General features: G+C 49.3%; 13 non-coding genes across 13 annotated transcripts; 5 read left to right on the forward strand and 8 right to left on the reverse strand.

Moving 5' to 3' along the window:
* Positions 1–1,393: 1,393 nt before the first annotated feature.
* Trnap-cgg lies at positions 1,394–1,465 on the reverse strand. The gene has a single exon. It is a non-coding gene; the product is annotated as a tRNA-Pro (tRNA).
* Positions 1,466–1,700: 235 nt separating this feature from the next.
* Trnav-uac lies at positions 1,701–1,773 on the forward strand. Its single transcript has one exon. It is a non-coding gene; the product is annotated as a tRNA-Val (tRNA).
* A 7,542-nt stretch (positions 1,774–9,315) lies between these two features.
* Trnap-cgg lies at positions 9,316–9,387 on the reverse strand. Its single transcript has one exon. It is a non-coding gene; the product is annotated as a tRNA-Pro (tRNA).
* A 235-nt stretch (positions 9,388–9,622) lies between these two features.
* Positions 9,623–9,695, forward strand: Trnav-uac. The gene has a single exon. It is a non-coding gene; the product is annotated as a tRNA-Val (tRNA).
* A 601-nt stretch (positions 9,696–10,296) lies between these two features.
* Positions 10,297–10,368, reverse strand: Trnap-ugg. The gene has a single exon. It is a non-coding gene; the product is annotated as a tRNA-Pro (tRNA).
* A 1,643-nt stretch (positions 10,369–12,011) lies between these two features.
* Positions 12,012–12,083, reverse strand: Trnap-cgg. The gene has a single exon. It is a non-coding gene; the product is annotated as a tRNA-Pro (tRNA).
* Positions 12,084–12,318: 235 nt separating this feature from the next.
* Trnav-uac lies at positions 12,319–12,391 on the forward strand. The gene has a single exon. It is a non-coding gene; the product is annotated as a tRNA-Val (tRNA).
* Positions 12,392–12,992: 601 nt separating this feature from the next.
* Trnap-ugg lies at positions 12,993–13,064 on the reverse strand. Its single transcript has one exon. It is a non-coding gene; the product is annotated as a tRNA-Pro (tRNA).
* A 1,642-nt stretch (positions 13,065–14,706) lies between these two features.
* Positions 14,707–14,778, reverse strand: Trnap-cgg. Its single transcript has one exon. It is a non-coding gene; the product is annotated as a tRNA-Pro (tRNA).
* A 235-nt stretch (positions 14,779–15,013) lies between these two features.
* Positions 15,014–15,086, forward strand: Trnav-uac. The gene has a single exon. It is a non-coding gene; the product is annotated as a tRNA-Val (tRNA).
* A 601-nt stretch (positions 15,087–15,687) lies between these two features.
* Positions 15,688–15,759, reverse strand: Trnap-ugg. The gene has a single exon. It is a non-coding gene; the product is annotated as a tRNA-Pro (tRNA).
* Positions 15,760–17,398: 1,639 nt separating this feature from the next.
* On the reverse strand, positions 17,399–17,470 carry Trnap-cgg. Its single transcript has one exon. It is a non-coding gene; the product is annotated as a tRNA-Pro (tRNA).
* A 235-nt stretch (positions 17,471–17,705) lies between these two features.
* On the forward strand, positions 17,706–17,778 carry Trnav-uac. The gene has a single exon. It is a non-coding gene; the product is annotated as a tRNA-Val (tRNA).
* The last annotated feature ends 595 nt before the right edge of the window (positions 17,779–18,373 follow it).

Consider the following 18,373-nt stretch of genomic DNA (forward strand, 5'->3'; position numbering starts at 1 on the left):
CGGGAAACCAAGCACCAACTCATAACGAAAAGATTGCACGATATACTGCAAGCAAAATTTCCAGAAGACGGATACTGAAGACGCCGCAGACAACAGAATTATTCTATGCAGTAACGATTATCTAGGAAGCGTGAATTGCATGTGCTGCTCCACCGCACAACTTCTTATGATACTGTTTTACTTATTCTAAATTTTCATTACCTCATCGTCTCTAGAATACTGTGTGGTTATCACCTGGTTTCCAACAGCGATAGTAGTAAGTAAATCGACTAAAAAGTCTTTCAAAGTAGGTCAGACACAAAAAAAAAAAAAAAAAATCGGAGCTGCGTGTAGCTCATGTCATTCTGCTTTCAAACGTGAATCTCCGGCTGGGAGTAGTGGCGTACTTCTGTAATCCAAGCTTCTGGGAGGCCGTTGTGTGGGAGAGATCTGGAAACAACTACAGATTCGGCCGTTCCACGAGCTCAGGAACGGCCGCGATGCCTTCATCGAGCTCTGCAGATCGACGGACGACAGTGTGGAAATTTCGGCAAGCGGTGGCTAGGGGTTAAGAGAAGCCAAACGCACTAAACACAAGAAAGTCGGGAAACCGAAGCACACAACTCATAACGAAAAGATTGCGGAATGCAGTGCGAAAGCAAAAGTTCGAGAAGACCAACTCTGAAGCCATCGGCGCGCTAGGAATTATTCCGCACAAGAGGCGATCATGTAGGAAGAGCGAGATGACGCTGTCGCTCGACCACACAATAAAATTTTGCTTAATCCAAATTTGCAATACCGGTTCGACACTAGAATGCTGCGCCTTGGTTCTTCCAAAAGCGGTAGTAATAAGCACGTAGACTGCAGTGTCATTTAGGGTAGTGAGTCAGACATGGAGAGGATATAAGGCGGGTGGAATATGCAACGACAGGGGGCATTGCAGGGCGGCCGCCGGCTCCTTGCGCTGTGGCGCGCCGGTGCCGGCGGCGGCCTGGCTGGGCTGCTGGTGCCTCCATGTAGAGCTGCCGCCGAGCCCAGGCACCGTGCCGCTAACGAAGCGATTGCCTTTAGTGACATCTTTTGCAATAACGACTGCGCGAATCGACGGTATCTCGTAAGGACAGAAAGAGCAGCAGCTGCCGCCGAGCCCAGGCGCCGTGCCTAACACGCAGAAGGTCCCCGGTTGGATTGCGGGCGGAAAGCCGTTTTCGTCGCACTCAGCAAGACACTTGCTACGATCTCTACTGTGACCATTTAAATCAAACGTTCCATCAGCAGGGTGCACATGGCTCAAATGAAACATGAAACGGTTTCAGAACTGGTTGTCGGATTTTAGCGCTGACTTGGAGGCCTGGAAATGCGCGAAACAGCCGCCGCCATGCGATTTGTTGCCACACCGTTGTACAAAACGCAAGGGCTCGTCCGGGATTTGAACCCGGGACCTCCTGCACCCGAAGCAGGAATCATACCCCTAGACCAACGAGCCTATTCGTTCGGAAAACGCACTGCATGTGAATGACGCCACCTTTGATGGTCTCACCATGTAGGGCTGCAGCTCAGCCAGCGTTCTCCCTGTCTGTCGCGGTTGGATTGTTTTTATCGACGTCTTTTACTATAGGAACTTCACGAATCGGAGGGAGCTCGTAGCCGATGCCCTTGCTAACACAGAAGACAAACTGTTGCTATTACGAGTCTCCGGGTGGTACATGAAAGCGACCGTCGTTTCCGTGGTGTAGCGGTTATCACGTCTGCTTTACACGCAGAAGGTCCCCGGTTCGATCCCGGGCGGGAACACAACAATTTTAATCTATATTTCGGATTTCATTTCCGAGATGACCTCACGTCCGCGTATGCAGAGACAAGCAATGTCGTATGCTAGACGGATAGGGCGTCATTTTACTGTCAAATACTGTTGCTCTCTTATTGCACCGGTATTTGGTAACTGAGAACGCCCCTAGCTCCATTATGGCTGGCAAAATTTATAATCCGGTTCTTCTGGGCTACTTCAAGTGCGCTTGCTACTGGCTTTCCTGAGCTCACCCTACTCGCCTTGTCACAGCTCTGTCAAAGTGTGATGCTAACTAATAATGAGAAACTCTTAGCCACGCTCAATCTTACATGCCACCCCTTGGTTGTTGCCGTCGCTAGTAAGATGAGGGTAGACTGTCGCACAATTAAGCTGAATCTCCACTCACGGTGCACATATTCCGCAAAGACAACCTTGTTTTCCGTTGCATGCAAAATTACCGTCTGCGTTTCTATCGAATTCCACCTACGTACTTTACTGGTGCCGCATTCTTGTTATATCCACGTGCTATAACAGGCGTCTACTCTTCATTGAGGAGCTGCAACCGGGACTGAGTTCCACCTACTCTTCAGCACGGTCAAAATGGCAGGGCTCGTCCGGGATTTGAACCCGGGACCTCCTGCACCCAAAGCAGGAATCATACCCCTTTTTTTTTTTTTTTTTTTTTTTTTTTTTTTTTTTTTTTATACAGTACTGAAATGAAAATCCTAAAACATGACTATATAATGTAGACTGCTGACTGAAATAAAGATTAAAACACGAAAACTTCAGTCCTGGTGTAGAGAAGAAACATATATAAAGGCGGCAAATCCAGAAACAGTATAAAAGAAAATGGCGCACACAGGTGACCTTAGCCAACACCCTCTCTTTCAAATGTCAGGCTAAGCATATTGGCAAAATCATCTCGGAGGCCTGGCAATCGCAAGCGCTGCCAGTAAGCAGTAAGCATGTACTGCCGAAACGCTAGGTGTCCATCCTCTTCATGACAACTGTTGACAAAATGTACGAAATGGCCAATCAACCACATGACGGTATGGAGCTTCGTCCGCGGAAAAAAGGAAGAATCGGGCCGGACGATGATGTCAATAGTATAAGCGGCTTCAGCAGACCTAGTGACAAAAGCAAGTTGTTTCCTGAGCCAACGCCAATTAGCAAGGTGCCCACAGCAGGTGAATCGATGTTCAAGGGTATCCAGGAGACCACACCGAGTACAGGTGTCCGTGTCAGAAAGACCAATACGGTGCAGTCGTACATTGGTGGGAACCAAATTATTTATTACCCTATACCACGTGGACGCCACGGCCATAGAGTGGATCGGCAGACTAACGTTCTTCCAGACGTTCCTCCAGGACACAGATGGAGACGCCAGTTCTATTGGATTGGGACCGGCCAGCCCCTCCCAGCGGGCAATCAAGCCCTTGGTCGTTGGCACCGGTCGCCGCAAGAAGACGTCACCGAGGTAACTCACCGCAATGTAAAATTCCCGAATGTGTTTCAACTTAAAATTTAGGCGTCCGACATCGACAGGTGGAGCAAGGCTCGCCGGACGCACAACAGTAAAAAGCCTGGATGTAATTGAAGTCACTTCTTGCGTAACAATTAGAGTCGTTCGGCGGACGTACAAAGCAGACGCCTTGCGAGTAATGTCAGAGAGGCCCAAGCCTCCGGAGAGACGCGGTTTCGTCATTACCTCGTAACGTAACTTGAATAGATGGCCCTTCCATATAAACCTGCTAGACAATTGGCGCAACCTTTTCGCCACCATCATGGGAAGTGGGAACAGCTGAGCAACATAATAAGCTTTACATAGAACGTAGGTGTCTAAAATTCTGACTTTTTGCAAAATGGTAGCAGAACGCTGCTCATGGACCATCAGAGCCCCCTGTATCTTCTCAGTGACAGATTTCCAATTGAGAGCCGCCATTTTTAGAGGACACCGATCAATGATAATCCCCAAGGACGTATGGCGATCGACAAAAGTGGCCCAAGGGACGTCAGCATCGCGAAATCCTCGAATATCAAGGAACTTACATTTACCCTGATTGAGACGCGCTCCAGAGACACGACAGTATGCATCAACCGCCCCTTTCAACAACGGGATATCATCACGTTGACGGAGGAGAACAACGACATCATCCGCATATGCCTTAACAGAGAGCTTCCCACCAGAGAGGGACATACCCTGAAGCTTGAGAGCAATAGTCCGAAGCAGCGGTTCCAGGGACAATACGAATAAAGACATAGAGAGCGGACTACCCTGAGGCACTCCGCGGCGGATAGCAATGGGCGGCGTCAGCTGCCCATTGACTGACACCCGAGCTGTTATCCCCCTATACAAATTGCCAAGAACACCACGTGATGAAGCGTTAAAACCTATTGTACCTAAAACACGATCTAAAAACACATGACTGACGTGATCAAAAGCCTTATAAAAATCAAGGAAGGCAAAGGCACAATGTACGTTTGTAACCGCCGCAACCGAGACAACATCCCGATATTCGGCTACTGGTGTCAGAATAGATCTATCATGAAAACAACATTGATGTGCACCAATCACACCCCGAAGCAGAGAAGACAACCGGCTATTGAGCGCTCTAGCAGCTGTCTTATAGTCAAAATTCAGCAATGTGAGCGGACGAAGATTGGCAGCAGATAAACGACCAGAGGACTTCGGGATTAAAACAATTTTCCCTACTTTAAAATCGGCAGGCACATCCATCCCCCTGACAATCTCATTTAAAATCTGCGTAAAAATGCCACCCAAAAGAGGCCAAAAACGGAGATAAAATTCTTTAGGCAGGCCGTCTGGACCCGGCGATTTACCGGACGGAGAGCGAGCAATAAAATCGAAAACATCATCTACCTGGAACTCCCGGAGAAATTCGCCGTTCGCGTCAGGCGCGATCGTCGCAGTTAGATCCCCAAAGACATCATCCGAAAGAGACTCACCAGAATCATCGGCAGAATATAGACTAGTGTAATACTGATGAAGAGCACGAACCATTTCCTCCTGTGCAATAAGCTGTCGCCCATCATCCACCGTAAGAGAAGAGATGAAGGAGCGACGACGACGAGTCTGATGCCGTAGCAGGTGGTACAAGGATGTCAGTTCACCTTCAACAAGAGAGTGAGGTTTCGACTTAACTCGCAGACCATCCATCTGCCGTCGTTTAAGGCTCAAGAGCTTGGCTTTAATACGACGAACATCATGGATCCGCAGTGGAGAGGTACCCGCCGCGTCATATAGTTCACGCAGGACAGAGTAGTAATATTCATACGTGTTCTTAAAATCACGCGTCCTAGCAGCACAGTAGAAAATCAAAGTCTGACGAATCTTGGGCTTGGCAAACGCAGTCCACCAAACCAGCAAGGAGGGGTATCGCGGGACAGAGCGAAGACATCGCTCCCACACGCCACTTATAACATCATCCATAGCACTGTCGGCAAGGTGGGAAACATTTAACATCCACTGGGAACGATAAAGTTTTGCAGGTTGGCGACTAAGATTTACAGTTGCAGTAAAAGCACAATGGTCAGAAAAACTAGTAGGAATAACATCGACAGAAAGAATTTTATCACATAAAAAATCAGATAAATAGAATCTGTCGAGTCTACTGCATGAGGACGCGGCAAAAAACGTATATTTCACCAGGGTTGGATATTTGTGTTCCCAAACATCACGCAGATGCATCGTACGAACTAAGTCATGTAAATCACGGCAATAATTAAAATTGGGGGACTGGTCTGCAGGGCGTAAAACACAATTAAAATCGCCTCCGAGCAGGAGACTCCGAGGACTCTGGCGCAAAAGATAAATAAGCTCTTCTTTATAAAAGCGCGATCGAGCCACAGTGTGACCCGAACCAGAGGGGGCATACAAAACAACGAGGCGGAGATCAAAAAGACGACAACCAATCCCACGGCCAGAGTCAAGGAATTCAATGTCAGTAATAGGAATGCCCTCTCGAAAGAAAAGAGCAGTTCCTGTTGAATATTCCGGCGCGACATTAAAAACAGTTTGAAATCCAGGTAGAGAGAGATCAGAAAACAACACTTCCTGCAAAAACACTACGTCCGCACAGGCGTCGTAAACAAACTGCCGCAAAGAGGCAATGCGAACGTCGGACTCAATACGGTTAACATTTAAGGTAAGAAAGGTGTATGCTTGAACCATATGAGAAAAGCGAGAAAACAAATCACCTACACCGACGCACCAGCGTCACAGTCCATAGCAGGGGTGACAGAGGCATCCGAGGGAGGGGGACTGCTACCCCGTTCCGCGGATCCCTTACGTTTCGGTTTTTTACGAACAGCATTAACGTTCGGCTGAACGCGTAACTTGCGTCGGCTGACGGGCAAGGAAACTTCAGCCGCCGGTGACGTAGGAGGGTCAAGTTCTGTATCCGACACCACCCGCGCCGGTCCACATGCGGGATCCGGGGTCGCGGGGGAAACATCCGACAAAACGGAATTGTTAACACCTGCACTAGCTTCCGGCAAACATGGACTGCACGGAGGCGAAACGTGAGCAGGAAGGTCCGAGGCCGCAGAGTAGGAAGGAAGCGGAGCAGCTCCGCTGGCAGAGGTATGGGGCAGCGAAGCAGGAAGTTGTCGCGGCTCCACTTGTTGTGACATCGAAGTCGGTTCGGAAGACGGCGCCAACAGGCCCGACCGACGACCCGACTCGAGAGAAGCTGCGTCGGAGGCCGGAGGGGCGCCAGCAGCCGCCACCGGAACCGCTACCTCAGGAGGGCAGGGAGCAGCTACAGTACACAGTGGCTCGGAGGATGCCGGTCGCTCGGACTGGGGCATCTCAGGGAGATCCTCATCCGTACTATTTCCATCGTGTGGGCGACGCCTCTTATTATTCAAAAGTGGCACACCCACCTGAGGGACAGGCGGAACAACATCAGATTTAGCACGCAAAGGAGGAAATTCTGTATCAGGGGTGCGCAAAACCTGTGGAGGGGCGCTACTACCACTGGACTGTGCTACACCAAGAGCAGAACCACCTGCAACGAGGTCAGCGACCGTTAACTTGCGACGCTGTTCGAGAGAATTTTTTAAAACAAAAACTCTCCGCGGACAGTCGGTACGCACGTGACCACTTTCATTGCACAAAAAACAGGTGCCCACCTGACCACTATATGTTACATGGACACGATATCCACCGATCTGCAGGTGAGATGGAATATTCTGCTTAACGTGCATTTCGACTGAACGAATACCACTGTAACATTGCAGGCGATGTTGGCTTGACCAGCGTTCAAGGCGAATGCTCTTTACATCACCATACTTCTGTAGACCCTCCTTAAGATAGACATTATCCACCTCCGGTGGAAGGTTGTAAACACGAACATTGGTATACGTGATGGAAGCATTGGAAAGCAGCACGGTACTTACAGAATCATCCCGATGCCGAAAGAGAACTTGATGACCATATTTAGAAAGAATTTTATCAACCTGAAGTGGGTCCATAAACTTAACAAAGAAAACATACAGTTCGGTATCAAAATAAGCAGTGTGCACCTGATCCGAATGAACACCAAAGGTATCTACCAACCAATCATGAATCTCAAGAGAACTAGGTTGCACATGGCGGGTTGACTTGTCAAAAGCAAAACTAACTGTAGCCTGACGAGGAATAACCTGGGACGACATTTTCAAAATATGCGGTCGAAACCGCTACACAAAAAACACTGAAATAAGGACAGAAAGTAACACAAGGTACGAAACAACGACGGAGAAACACTCACAGAAGTTGCAACACAACACGTAAACAAAAACGATAGTCCACTATACGTAACGCTACGGCGGAGCGGAAGACTAGGCACGTCCACACTGCAAGGCGTCTAAAGCGGAACTGTTCCCCTAGACCAACGAGCCACCTGTCTGGAGCAGTCAAGTTAATCCCAAGTAGTGGACCTCACAGGGAACACAAACTTTCACGTGAATTCGCAAGATAAACGCTTTCTGCAGGCAGCACTCACCACTGATGAGAACAATATTAAAGGCAACGAACAGCAAGCGAAATAACTTCATCGAGCACTGCTTATGATCAGCCGGCAGTGCCTCAGTTTCGGTATGTGGTTTCTCAGGGTTAAGAGAAGGCGAATGCACTAAACAAAAGAACATCGGGAAACCAAGCACCAACTCATAACGAAAAGATTGCACGATATACTGCAAGCAAAATTTCCAGAAGACGGATACTGAAGACGCCGCAGACAACAGAATTATTCTATGCAGTAACGATTATCTAGGAAGCGTGAATTGCATGTGCTGCTCCACCGCACAACTTCTTATGATACTGTTTTACTTATTCTAAATTTTCATTACCTCATCGTCTCTAGAATACTGTGTGGTTATCACCTGGTTTCCAACAGCGATAGTAGTAAGTAAATCGACTAAAAAGTCTTTCAAAGTAGGTCAGACACAAAAAAAAAAAAAAAAAAATCGGAGCTGCGTGTAGCTCATGTCATTCTGCTTTCAAACGTGAATCTCCGGCTGGGAGTAGTGGCGTACTTCTGTAATCCAAGCTTCTGGGAGGCCGTTGTGTGGGAGAGATCTGGAAACAACTACAGATTCGGCCGTTCCACGAGCTCAGGAACGGCCGCGATGCCTTCATCGAGCTCTGCAGATCGACGGACGACAGTGTGGAAATTTCGGCAAGCGGTGGCTAGGGGTTAAGAGAAGCCAAACGCACTAAACACAAGAAAGTCGGGAAACCGAAGCACACAACTCATAACGAAAAGATTGCGGAATGCAGTGCGAAAGCAAAAGTTCGAGAAGACCAACTCTGAAGCCATCAGCGCGCTAGGAATTATTCCGCACAAGAGGCGATCATGTAGGAAGAGCGAGATGACGCTGTCGCTCGACCACACAATAAAATTTTGCTTAATCCAAATTTGCAATGCCGGTTCGACACTAGAATGCTGCGCCTTGGTTCTTCCAAAAGCGGTAGTAATAAGCACGTAGACTGCAGTGTCATTTAGGGTAGTGAGTCAGACATGGAGAGGATATAAGGCGGGTGGAATATGCAACGACAGGGGGCATTGCAGGGCGGCCGCCGGCTCCTTGCGCTGTGGCGCGCCGGTGCCGGCGGCGGCCTGGCTGGGCTGCTGGTGCCTCCATGTAGAGCTGCCGCCGAGCCCAGGCACCGTGCCGCTAACGAAGCGATTGCCTTTAGTGACATCTTTTGCAATAACGACTGCGCGAATCGACGGTATCTCGTAAGGACAGAAAGAGCAGCAGCTGCCGCCGAGCCCAGGCGCCGTGCCTAACACGCAGAAGGTCCCCGGTTGGATTGCGGGCGGAAAGCCGTTTTCGTCGCACTCAGCAAGACACTTGCTACGATCTCTACTGTGACCATTTAAATCAAACGTTCCATCAGCAGGGTGCACATGGCTCAAATGAAACATGAAACGGTTTCAGAACTGGTTGTCGGATTTTAGCGCTGACTTGGAGGCCTGGAAATGCGCGAAACAGCCGCCGCCATGCGATTTGTTGCCACACCGTTGTACAAAACGCAAGGGCTCGTCCGGGATTTGAACCCGGGACCTCCTGCACCCGAAGCAGGAATCATACCCCTAGACCAACGAGCCTATTCGTTCCGAAAACGCACTGCATGTGAATGACGCCACCTTTGATGGTCTCACCATGTAGGGCTGCAGCTCAGCCAGCGTTCTCCCTGTCTGTCGCGGTTGGATTGTTTTTATCGACGTCTTTTACTATAGGAACTTCACGAATCGGAGGGAGCTCGTAGCCGATGCCCTTGCTAACACAGAAGACAAACTGTTGCTATTACGAGTCTCCGGGTGGTAGATGAAAGCGACCGTCGTTTCCGTGGTGTAGCGGTTATCACGTCTGCTTTACACGCAGAAGGTCCCCGGTTCGATCCCGGGCGGGAACACAACAATTTTAATCTATATTTCGGATTTCATTTCCGAGATGACCTCACGTCCGCGTATGCAGAGACAAGCAATGTCGTATGCTAGACGGATAGGGCGTCATTTTACTGTCAAATACTGTTGCTCTCTTATTGCACCGGTATTTGGTAACTGAGAACGCCCCTAGCTCCATTATGGCTGGCAAAATTTATAATCCGGTTCTTCTGGGCTACTTCAAGTGCGCTTGCTACTGGCTTTCCTGAGCTCACCCTACTCGCCTTGTCACAGCTCTGTCAAAGTGTGATGCTAACTAATAATGAGAAACTCTTAGCCACGCTCAATCTTACATGCCACCCCTTGGTTGTTGCCGTCGCTAGTAAGATGAGGGTAGACTGTCGCACAATTAAGCTGAATCTCCACTCACGGTGCACATATTCCGCAAAGACAACCTTGTCTTCCGTTGCATGCAAAATTACCGTCTGCGTTTCTATCGAATTCCACCTACGTACTTTACTGGTGCCGCATTCTTGTTATATCCACGTGCTATAACAGGCGTCTACTCTTCATTGAGGAGCTGCAACCGGGACTGAGTTCCACCTACTCTTCAGCACGGTCAAAATGGCAGGGCTCGTCCGGGATTTGAACCCGGGACCTCCTGCACCCAAAGCAGGAATCATACCCCTAGACCAACGAGCCACCTGTCTGGAGCAGTCAAGTTAATCCCAAGTAGTGGACCTCACAGGGAACACAAACTTTCACGTGAATTCGCAAGATAAACGCTTTCTGCAGGCAGCACTCACCACTGATGAGAACAATATTAAAGGCAACGAACAGCAAGCGAAATAACTTCATCGAGCACTGCTTATGATCAGCCGGCAGTGCCTCAGTTTCGGTATGTGGTTTCTCAGGGTTAAGAGAAGGCGAATGCACTAAACAAAAGAACATCGGGAAACCAAGCACCAACTCATAACGAAAAGATTGCACGATATACTGCAAGCAAAATTTCCAGAAGACGGATACTGAAGACGCCGCAGACAACAGAATTATTCTATGCAGTAACGATTATCTAGGAAGCGTGAATTGCATGTGCTGCTCCACCGCACAACTTCTTATGATACTGTTTTACTTATTCTAAATTTTCATTACCTCATCGTCTCTAGAATACTGTGTGGTTATCACCTGGTTTCCAACAGCGATAGTAGTAAGTAAATCGACTAAAAAGTCTTTCAAAGTAGGTCAGACACAAAAAAAAAAAAAAAAAAATCGGAGCTGCGTGTAGCTCATGTCATTCTGCTTTCAAACGTGAATCTCCGGCTGGGAGTAGTGGCGTACTTCTGTAATCCAAGCTTCTGGGAGGCCGTTGTGTGGGAGAGATCTGGAAACAACTACAGATTCGGCCGTTCCACGAGCTCAGGAACGGCCGCGATGCCTTCATCGAGCTCTGCAGATCGACGGACGACAGTGTGGAAATTTCGGCAAGCGGTGGCTAGGGGTTAAGAGAAGCCAAACGCACTAAACACAAGAAAGTCGGGAAACCGAAGCACACAACTCATAACGAAAAGATTGCGGAATGCAGTGCGAAAGCAAAAGTTCGAGAAGACCAACTCTGAAGCCATCGGCGCGCTAGGAATTATTCCGCACAAGAGGCGATCATGTAGGAAGAGCGAGATGACGCTGTCGCTCGACCACACAATAAAATTTTGCTTAATCCAAATTTGCAATACCGGTTCGACACTAGAATGCTGCGCCTTGGTTCTTCCAAAAGCGGTAGTAATAAGCACGTAGACTGCAGTGTCATTTAGGGTAGTGAGTCAGACATGGAGAGGATATAAGGCGGGTGGAATATGCAACGACAGGGGGCATTGCAGGGCGGCCGCCGGCTCCTTGCGCTGTGGCGCGCCGGTGCCGGCGGCGGCCTGGCTGGGCTGCTGGTGCCTCCATGTAGAGCTGCCGCCGAGCCCAGGCACCGTGCCGCTAACGAAGCGATTGCCTTTAGTGACATCTTTTGCAATAACGACTGCGCGAATCGACGGTATCTCGTAAGGACAGAAAGAGCAGCAGCTGCCGCCGAGCCCAGGCGCCGTGCCTAACACGCAGAAGGTCCCCGGTTGGATTGCGGGCGGAAAGCCGTTTTCGTCGCACTCAGCAAGACACTTGCTACGATCTCTACTGTGACCATTTAAATCAAACGTTCCATCAGCAGGGTGCACATGGCTCAAATGAAACATGAAACGGTTTCAGAACTGGTTGTCGGATTTTAGCGCTGACTTGGAGGCCTGGAAATGCGCGAAACAGCCGCCGCCATGCGATTTGTTGCCACACCGTTGTACAAAACGCAAGGGCTCGTCCGGGATTTGAACCCGGGACCTCCTGCACCCGAAGCAGGAATCATACCCCTAGACCAACGAGCCTATTCGTTCCGAAAACGCACTGCATGTGAATGACGCCACCTTTGATGGTCTCACCATGTAGGGCTGCAGCTCAGCCAGCGTTCTCCCTGTCTGTCGCGGTTGGATTGTTTTTATCGACGTCTTTTACTATAGGAACTTCACGAATCGGAGGGAGCTCGTAGCCGATGCCCTTGCTAACACAGAAGACAAACTGTTGCTATTACGAGTCTCCGGGTGGTAGATGAAAGCGACCGTCGTTTCCGTGGTGTAGCGGTTATCACGTCTGCTTTACACGCAGAAGGTCCCCGGTTCGATCCCGGGCGGGAACACAACAATTTTAATCTATATTTCGGATTTCATTTCCGAGATGACCTCACGTCCGCGTATGCAGAGACAAGCAATGTCGTATGCTAGACGGATAGGGCGTCATTTTACTGTCAAATACTGTTGCTCTCTTATTGCACCGGTATTTGGTAACTGAGAACGCCCCTAGCTCCATTATGGCTGGCAAAATTTATAATCCGGTTCTTCAGGGCTACTTCAAGTGCGCTTGCTACTGGCTTTCCTGAGCTCACCCTACTCGCCTTGTCACAGCTCTGTCAAAGTGTGATGCTAACTAATAATGAGAAACTCTTAGCCACGCTCAATCTTACATGCCACCCCTTGGTTGTTGCCGTCGCTAGTAAGATGAGGGTAGACTGTCGCACAATTAAGCTGAATCTCCACTCACGGTGCACATATTCCGCAAAGACAACCTTGTTTTCCATTGCATGCAAAATTACCGTCTGCGTTTCTATCGAATTCCACCTACGTACTTTACTGGTGCCGCATTCTTGTTATATCCACGTGCTATAACAGGCGTCTACTCTTCATTGAGGAGCTGCAACCGGGACTGAGTTCCACCTACTCTTCAGCACGGTCAAAATGGCAGGGCTCGTCCGGGATTTGAACCCGGGACCTCCTGCACCCAAAGCAGGAATCATACCCCTAGACCAACGAGCCACCTGTCTGGAGCAGTCAAGTTAATCCCAAGTAGTGGACCTCACAGGGAACACAAACTTTCACGTGAATTCGCAAGATAAACGCTTTCTGCAGGCAGCACTCACCACTGATGAGAACAATATTAAAGGCAACGAACAGCAAGCGAAATAACTTCATCGAGCACTGCTTATGATCAGCCGGCAGTGCCTCAGTTTCGGTATGTGGTTTCTCAGGGTTAAGAGAAGGCGAATGCACTAAACAAAAGAACATCGGGAAACCAAGCACCAACTCATAACGAAAAGATTGCACGATATACTGCAAGCAAAATTTCCAGAAGACGGATACTGAAGACGCCGCAGACAACAGAATTATTCTATGCAGTAACGATTATCTAGGAAGCGTGAATTGCATGTGCTGCTCCACCGCACAACTTCTTATGATACTGTTTTACTTATTCTAAATTTTCATTACCTCATCGTCTCTAGAATACTGTGTGGTTATCACCTGGTTTCCAACAGCGATAGTAGTAAGTAAATCGACTAAAAAGTCTTTCAAAGTAGGTCAGACACAAAAAAAAAAAAAAAAAATCGGAGCTGCGTGTAGCTCATGTCATTCTGCTTTCAATCGTGAATCTCCGGCTGGGAGTAGTGGCGTACTTCTGTAATCCAAGCTTCTGGGAGGCCGTTGTGTGGGAGAGATCTGGAAACAACTACAGATTCGGCCGTTCCACGAGCTCAGGAACGGCCGCGATGCCTTCATCGAGCTCTGCAGATCGACGGACGACAGTGTGGAAATTTCGGCAAGCGGTGGCTAGGGGTTAAGAGAAGCCAAACGCACTAAACACAAGAAAGTCGGGAAACCGAAGCACACAACTCATAACGAAAAGATTGCGGAATGCAGTGCGAAAGCAAAAGTTCGAGAAGACCAACTCTGAAGCCATCGGCGCGCTAGGAATTATTCCGCACAAGAGGCGATCATGTAGGAAGAGCGAGATGACGCTGTCGCTCGACCACACAATAAAATTTTGCTTAATCCAAATTTGCAATACCGGTTCGACACTAGAATGCTGCGCCTTGGTTCTTCCAAAAGCGGTAGTAATAAGCACGTAGACTGCAGTGTCATTTAGGGTAGTGAGTCAGACATGGAGAGGATATAAGGCGGGTGGAATATGCAACGACAGGGGGCATTGCAGGGCGGCCGCCGGCTCCTTGCGCTGTGGCGCGCCGGTGCCGGCGGCGGCCTGGCTGGGCTGCTGGTGCCTCCATGTAGAGCTGCCGCCGAGCCCAGGCACCGTGCCGCTAACGAAGCGATTGCCTTTAGTGACATCTTTTGCAATAACGACTGCGCGAATCGACGGTATCTCGTAAGGACAGAAAGAGCAGCAGCTGCCGCCGAGCCCAGGCGCCGTGCCTAACACGCAGAAGGTCCCCGGTTGGATTGCGGGCGGAAAGCCGTTTTCGTCGCACTCAGCAAGACACTTGCTACGATCTCTACTGTGACCATTTAAATCAAACGTTCCATCAGCAGGGTGCACATGGCTCAAATGAAACATGAAACGGTTTCAGAACTGGTTGTCGGATTTTAGCGCTGACTTGGAGGCCTGGAAATGCGCGAAACAGCCGCCGCCATGCGATTTGTTGCCACACCGTTGTACAAAACGCAAGGGCTCGTCCGGGATTTGAACCCGGGACCTCCTGCACCCGAAGCAGGAATCATACCCCTAGACCAACGAGCCTATTCGTTCCGAAAACGCACTGCATGTGAATGACGCCACCTTTGATGGTCTCACCATGTAGGGCTGCAGCTCAGCCAGCGTTCTCCCTGTCTGTCGCGGTTGGATTGTTTTTATCGACGTCTTTTACTATAGGAACTTCACGAATCGGAGGGAGCTCGTAGCCGATGCCCTTGCTAACACAGAAGACAAACTGTTGCTATTGCGAGTCTCCGGGTGGTACATGAAAGCGACCGTCGTTTCCGTGGTGTAGCGGTTATCACGTCTGCTTTACACGCAGAAGGTCCCCGGTTCGATCCCGGGCGGGAACACAACAATTTTAATCTATATTTCGGATTTCATTTCCGAGATGACCTCACGTCCGCGTATGCAGAGACAAGCAATGTCGTATGCTAGACGGATAGGGCGTCATTTTACTGTCAAATACTGTTGCTCTCTTATTGCACCGGTATTTGGTAACTGAGAACGCCCCTAGCTCCATTATGGCTGGCAAAATTTATAATCCGGTTCTTCAGGGCTACTTCAAGTGCGCTTGCTACTGGCTTTCCTGAGCTCACCCTACTCGCCTTGTCACAGCTCTGTCAAAGTGTGATGCTAACTAATAATGAGAAACTCTTAGCCACGCTCAATCTTACATGCCACCCCTTGGTTGTTGCCGTCGCTAGTAAGATGAGGGTAGACTGTCGCACAATTAAGCTGAATCTCCACTCACGGTGCACATATTCCGCAAAGACAACCTTGTCTTCCGTTGCATGCAAAATTACCGTCTGCGTTTCTATCGAATTCCACCTACGTACTTTACTGGTGCCGCATTCTTGTTATATCCACGTGCTATAACAGGCGTCTACTCTTCATTGAGGAGCTGCAACCGGGACTGAGTTCCACCTACTCTTCAGCACGGTCAAAATGGCAGGGCTCGTCCGGGATTTGAACCCGGGACCTCCTGCACCCAAAGCAGGAATCATACCCCTAGACCAACGAGCCACCTGTCTGGAGCAGTCAAGTTAATCCCAAGTAGTGGACCTCACAGGGAACACAAACTTTCACGTGAATTCGCAAGATAAACGCTTTCTGCAGGCAGCACTCACCACTGATGAGAACAATATTAAAGGCAACGAACAGCAAGCGAAATAACTTCATCGAGCACTGCTTATGATCAGCCGGCAGTGCCTCAGTTTCGGTATGTGGTTTCTCAGGGTTAAGAGAAGGCGAATGCACTAAACAAAAGAACATCGGGAAACCAAGCACCAACTCATAACGAAAAGATTGCACGATATACTGCAAGCAAAATTTCCAGAAGACGGATACTGAAGACGCCGCAGACAACAGAATTATTCTATGCAGTAACGATTATCTAGGAAGCGTGAATTGCATGTGCTGCTCCACCGCACAACTTCTTATGATACTGTTTTACTTATTCTAAATTTTCATTACCTCATCGTCTCTAGAATACTGTGTGGTTATCACCTGGTTTCCAACAGCGATAGTAGTAAGTAAATCGACTAAAAAGTCTTTCAAAGTAGGTCAGACACAAAAAAAAAAAAAAATCGGAGCTGCGTGTAGCTCATGTCATTCTGCTTTCAAACGTGAATCTCCGGCTGGGAGTAGTGGCGTACTTCTGTAATCCAAGCTTCTGGGAGGCCGTTGTGTGGGAGAGATCTGGAAACAACTACAGATTCGGCCGTTCCACGAGCTCAGGAACGGCCGCGATGCCTTCATCGAGCTCTGCAGATCGACGGACGACAGTGTGGAAATTTCGGCAAGCGGTGGCTAGGGGTTAAGAGAAGCCAAACGCACTAAACACAAGAAAGTCGGGAAACCGAAGCACACAACTCATAACGAAAAGATTGCGGAATGCAGTGCGAAAGCAAAAGTTCGAGAAGACCAACTCTGAAGCCATCGGCGCGCTAGGAATTATTCCGCACAAGAGGCGATCATGTAGGAAGAGCGAGATGACGCTGTCGCTCGACCACACAATAAAATTTTGCTTAATCCAAATTTGCAATGCCGGTTCGACACTAGAATGCTGCGCCTTGGTTCTTCCAAAAGCGGTAGTAATAAGCACGTAGACTGCAGTGTCATTTAGGGTAGTGAGTCAGACATGGAGAGGATATAAGGCGGGTGGAATATGCAACGACAGGGGGCATTGCAGGGCGGCCGCCGGCTCCTTGCGCTGTGGCGCGCCGGTGCCGGCGGCGGCCTGGCTGGGCTGCTGGTGCCTCCATGTAGAGCTGCCGCCGAGCCCAGGCACCGTGCCGCTAACGAAGCGATTGCCTTTAGTGACATCTTTTGCAATAACGACTGCGCGAATCGACGGTATCTCGTAAGGACAGAAAGAGCAGCAGCTGCCGCCGAGCCCAGGCGCCGTGCCTAACACGCAGAAGGTCCCCGGTTGGATTGCGGGCGGAAAGCCGTTTTCGTCGCACTCAGCAAGACACTTGCTACGATCTCTACTGTGACCATTTAAATCAAACGTTCCATCAGCAGGGTGCACATGGCTCAAATGAAACATGAAACGGTTTCAGAACTGGTTGTCGGATTTTAGCGCTGACTTGGAGGCCTGGAAATGCGCGAAACAGCCGCCGCCATGCGATTTGTTGCCACACCGTTGTACAAAACGCAAGGGCTCGTCCGGGATTTGAACCCGGGACCTCCTGCACCCGAAGCAGGAATCATACCCCTAGACCAACGAGCCTATTCGTTCCGAAAACGCACTGCATGTGAATGACGCCACCTTTGATGGTCTCACCATGTAGGGCTGCAGCTCAGCCAGCGTTCTCCCTGTCTGTCGCGGTTGGATTGTTTTTATCGACGTCTTTTACTATAGGAACTTCACGAATCGGAGGGAGCTCGTAGCCGATGCCCTTGCTAACACAGAAGACAAACTGTTGCTATTGCGAGTCTCCGGGTGGTACATGAAAGCGACCGTCGTTTCCGTGGTGTAGCGGTTATCACGTCTGCTTTACACGCAGAAGGTCCCCGGTTCGATCCCGGGCGGGAACACAACAATTTTAATCTATATTTCGGATTTCATTTCCGAGATGACCTCACGTCCGCGTATGCAGAGACAAGCAATGTCGTATGCTAGACGGATAGGGCGTCATTTTACTGTCAAATACTGTTGCTCTCTTATTGCACCGGTATTTGGTAACTGAGAACGCCCCTAGCTCCATTATGGCTGGCAAAATTTATAATCCGGTTCTTCAGGGCTACTTCAAGTGCGCTTGCTACTGGCTTTCCTGAGCTCACCCTACTCGCCTTGTCACAGCTCTGTCAAAGTGTGATGCTAACTAATAATGAGAAACTCTTAGCCACGCTCAATCTTACATGCCACCCCTTGGTTGTTGCCGTCGCTAGTAAGATGAGGGTAGACTGTCGCACAATTAAGCTGAATCTCCACTCACGGTGCACATATTCCGCAAAGACAACCTTGTCTTCCGTTGCATGCAAAATTACCGTCTGCGTTTCTATCGAATTCCACCTACGTACTTTACTGGTGCCGCATTCTTGTTATATCCACGTGCTATAACAGGCGTCTACTCTTCATTGAGGAGCTGCAACCGGGACTGAGTTCCACCTACTCTTCAGCACGGTCAAA

The sequence above is a fragment of the Schistocerca piceifrons genome, unplaced genomic scaffold (genome assembly GCF_021461385.2).
Source record: "Schistocerca piceifrons isolate TAMUIC-IGC-003096 unplaced genomic scaffold, iqSchPice1.1 HiC_scaffold_537, whole genome shotgun sequence".
Lineage (NCBI taxonomy): Eukaryota > Metazoa > Arthropoda > Insecta > Orthoptera > Acrididae > Schistocerca > Schistocerca piceifrons.